This window comes from Apis dorsata, unplaced genomic scaffold, assembly GCF_000469605.1.
Source record: "Apis dorsata unplaced genomic scaffold, Apis dorsata 1.3 scaffold_150, whole genome shotgun sequence".
NCBI classification, from domain to species: domain Eukaryota; kingdom Metazoa; phylum Arthropoda; class Insecta; order Hymenoptera; family Apidae; genus Apis; species Apis dorsata.
The window spans coordinates 211,467-216,112 of NW_006263441.1; the positions used below are offsets into that span (position 1 = coordinate 211,467).

The 4,646-nt window shown below is 45.5% G+C and overlaps 1 protein-coding gene across 4 annotated transcripts in view; it reads left to right on the forward strand.

The window, feature by feature from the left end:
• LOC102670569 (protein tramtrack, beta isoform) overlaps positions 1-4,646 on the forward strand; it is a 23,817-nt gene that overhangs the window by 8,045 nt on the left and 11,126 nt on the right. Inside the window, exon 1 of one of the 4 annotated variants that reach the window (XM_006613473.2) lies at positions 2,998-3,278. The exons of the other annotated variants lie outside the window; for them this stretch is intronic. The gene's annotated coding sequence lies outside the window, so the exon portion shown is untranslated. Of the gene's footprint in view, positions 1-2,997; positions 3,279-4,646 lie in introns of those variants that run through there. 4 annotated transcript variants of the gene reach the window in all.

Sequence of the window (4,646 nt, forward strand, 5' to 3'; positions counted from 1 at the left end):
GCATTATTACGGTCGTGCTTGATTTCGCGTGCGGCCGAGAAAAACGGAAAAATATTCGCCAGCGTGACGACGTTGCACGGCGTGACCAGCCCGTAGATTCTTTGCGAAGGAACGATTTTGTCGACTGACACGTACATCCTTGAGCGATGACTCAGCGGAATGTTCTTCTCTATCGATACGTATCTCTCGGTTGATTCGCGGCAAGAATAATCCTAGGATAAAAACTATCGTCTTTAAACGCTATTAATGGATCCCAGAATGCCTAGTAAAGAACACGACTACTAACTCTTGCTTAGGCGTGTGCATGCAACGTGCGAGTACGTATACCCGTATCCTCTATACGCGGAAGCGTCGAAACAGTAAAAGGTAGGAGGCACAGGCCAGCCAACAAGGGGAGGGCACATAAGCAGAGGAACAAACGGAGAAAGAGTGACGGGGGCAGGGTGGAGAGAGAAAGAAGGAAAGAGAGAGAGAGAGAGTGAGCGAGAATGGTATATAGGGAAGAGAGAGAGAGAGACAGTCCGAGAAACTGAGCGAGACAGGGAGGACGAGCGAGGATTTCAGGCTCTCGAAACGCAGCGGTATTTGCCGCGCTTTGTCGTTCGTTTTGTACCTCGGCGTGACTCTGCCGCTGGTGCTGATTACGCAATGCGTGGCCATGAGAGGAGCGAGTCGCGTACACTCACGTACGAACGCATACATGTATCCTCGGTTTAAGGACGTGTGCGCGTCACAAACGCGAGAATGTAGCGCAGCCGTATGCGTGACACGCATACGAACACGCTGCAGCCACGCACGTGCGTGAGCAACAGGCAGTGCGTGCACGAGTGTACGTGTTTCGTAGTTACACGTATGTGCGCGTAGATTCGATTAGTCGCTACCGGTTACGCTGGTGTTGGTGCGCGTGCTAGGGTGCGCATGCGCGCATAGATCGTGGCAACGTGTGTACAACGCAACGCAACATCTCGCGGTGTCATCGATGATGGCCCACATCTTGTACTGTTTACAACACAAATTACGATCGGGCACGCGTGCCGTGAAATGTTCCGTGCGCCCGAGAAACTCTCGAATCCTTCTTCTGTCCTATCTTCTCCTATCTTCGTAACGTGAAATATACACACAGGAAATATATACGGATTCTTTCCGCCGTTGCGACGCTCGTTCCGAGGATATTTCTCTTCTCTATTCATCGCGGAAACTTGGTCGTTTTCGGGGTCAACTGAAACGTTGGAAGGAGACGAAATCAACGTCTCGTTTCCTAGGACGTACTCCGTGGGTAAATGTGTGCGTGTCATGTGACCAGTCGTAGCAACGCGATACAAGTACGCAAGTGTTTTTGTCCCGCATAGTTATGTACGGCTTTGTAGTTATGTACGATGAATATACATAGGCGTGTATAACCTAGGAACAATAGGGTCGGTTACGACGATGACGTCGGACGAAATAAGAATTCGAAGTTGTGACGATGTCGATAATGATGGTGGTGACCGTGATGGTTAAGGGAATACGGTTAACGGAACGAAGTTCGTGTACAGATGATAGAGTGCGCTCTTTCCCATCTTTTCTCCGCTCTTTGCTGGTAATTTATTATTGTGCAACATTTAGTCGATTTGTAATCGTCGTCGTTCGTTCGAACGTTATCTATCGAATGAAAATGTTTCAATGGTATAGAGAGACAAAACTATATTCGCGTCGTAGACGTCTCTTTGTCGTGCAACTCGATTCGATAGAGAGAAGTCGTAAATATCGTTTAATCGAGTTTTATCGTCCGCGTGTAGCACGATCGCACGCGTGATCGAACGACGAATACGGTGTACGGTGATCGTTGGATCCCCAACGATTCGCTTTCGTGCTTCCTATTCAACGAATTTCTCGATTTCCCGTTATTAGAGCGAAACACAACGTTCGTTAATCGGCGCGTTAGAGACCGCTCTTCCACACGTTAGAACATCATGATACCGCCTTTAATGAGAAGAATGATACGGGAGGATAGGAAGTAATTAACGGCTTAATTATACCGCGAAGAGTGTTCATTGCTAAAGCTTAAATAGAGACACGAGCGTATTTTCCACAGCCGCCCGTTGTTGATAACCTGAATATATGTTGGATGGAATCGACGATGACGTTTCGATCGCCAATTTAGAAAGAAAGAGACCACTTTTATATTTCGTTTCGTTAACGCGACGACCCTGTGTATAGAAGCGTCAGGTTTTTTCGTGTTCGCTCGAAAACTGGTCGAACACGATCCGATCCGTGTGCCTGCGCGACTAAACAAATATAACTAAGAGAGGTGGTTCGATGCTGGTTGTATGTGCACCTTTCGAGGAACGCAATTGTGTACACTGTCACGGTCTTCATTTGCGTTCAATCCCCTCTCGTCTCGTTTCCTTCTTCGATCGACTTTCATGCACGGTTCATTGAATAGCTAGAAATTTGCTAATCTTTCGCGGTGATATCTATATATATATATATATATATTTCGTCTCGATCGAAACTATCGATCGAAAATATTTCTTCAGTTATTACCAAACAGATTATTATTAATATCTACGGAAGAATTAACTTACTACAGCTGATTCAATAATTTTTGACGTAATCACGTTAGATAATTCCTCGACAAGAGTAAACACGAGTATTACTTCGTACAACTTCTCGACAAATTTCTCGATTTCTCTTTCCGTGTAAACTCTACCTCTAACTCGCTTAAAACCATTCTCGTCATTACGGGTCAAAATTTGTTTTGGAATAGACGGAACGTGTTCAGTCTATTACAACGTCCTTTTACCGCGGTCTATCCTCGTTATTTTTTTTTTTTTTTCCTTCTTTTTTTCCCGCGTTTACCGCGTATGACGCAATCGTTACACGAAACTCCGACTCTTTCCCCCTTCCCCCCCCCCCTGTTTTCGACGGTTTTTAACGAACGAGAAACAAAAGAGAAGCGCGTGGAAAAAGGGTCGAAGGACGCGGGCAGATCGATAAATACCATCGTGATTTTCATGGCTGCGTCGATCGCGTAGCGACTTCCACTTTTCTACGGCCGGTTTAATAAAACGGCCGAGAGTTTGCACGATTTCGTTACGTAATCCATTTATCGGGAAGTCGAGGTTGAGTCGAGTCGATGTCGAAAGACGAAGGGAGGCGACTACGTATCGAAACGTATCGCGCGCCACGACGTTTCAGAAATCTTCGATCGCGATCGTTCTCAATGTATCACATTGGTGTGTGACCATGCTGCACCATGATGACGTGCCATTCACCGTGAAAACCATTCATTCAAGGTATTAACAAGGTCGTGCAAGGTTGTGCATCGGTATCCCGCGTATTTATACCGAATATACAAGAATGTACAACGCTCGCGATGAATACACGTACAGTGTGCGCGCTCGCTATAGGTATACGATCGCATCGCGCGTATATAGGAATGTATATACGTGTACATATACACTCGTATATCGAGATTTGCGCGCGAAAGCAACGGAACCCGGTATCGATCCGAATGCGTAGAAAATACTATTGATTCTCTCGGCCGACCCGTCGACCTCTTCTCCACGTTGTATAGTTGCGAGAACCGGAGGAGGCGGAGGCAGGATCCTCTCTCTCTCCTTTCCTCTCTTCGCCTTCGCTCTCCTCCGTATCATTCGTTGAAAAAGCTTCTTTCTTCACCGCTTCCCGATTTCTTCGGTTTTTCCATTTCGGAATTTTCGTCTCGCCTCCAAGAATTTTTAACGGTAAAAAAATAATGCGATGATATATGTTAATATTTTCATCGCGGGGATGATATCGATACGTACGTCGAGAATTTTCGCAATGGGAATAAAAAAGCGCAGGAATAATTTTATGCTATCTTTTTTTGCACGTGTTTTTTCTTTTTTTTTTTTTTTTTTCCAATTCGTTTTCTTACCAATCGCACGACATCTATCGCGTGATTATATGAATTCGGTGGAACGCGCGTACGTCGAACGTCTCGTAGAAATAACGTAATCGAGGAAACGGTCTCGATAAGCGATATTCGTTCGATCGGTTGGCCCGTTTCTCGCGATCGTGGGCGTCTCTCGATTCGGTACCTGTTCTCAACCGTGTTACCAACGGATCTGTTCCCGATCGCGCGCGCCTCCGCCATCGAACAACCGCCCTTCGAAAACGGACCGAGGAAAGTCATTTCTGTCGCATCTTTGCGGTCTCGTCGAAACAAACGTTGCGTACGTGACCGTGATTGGCCTGGTGAAGGGGTGAGGGGAGAATTACATAAAAGGCACGAAGCAAGCGAGTCGCCTATTCGCCCAGCCTACGTCCTCCAGGGTCGTACACCCACGTTCATACTTCTTGCGTATCGTCTCGCGAGCTTATATGGACGATTATGTATTCAAGCGTTATCCTATGTATACTATATATACGTATATATTCTTTTATATACGTGGAGCGTTTAGAGGAGTCGGTTAGGATCGTATTTTTAAGAAATTTTCCATGCAAGAATTCTCTCGGGATGCAGATATCGGTCTGTCGTTTCCGCGCAGATTCGTTAATCGCGAGAATGGATTAGTAATTTGTATAGTGATTCATATATTTAACGTGAATCATTTTTTTGTAGAAACGTGTATCGTTCAAGTGAATTATTCAGGATATATATATATATATATATATATATA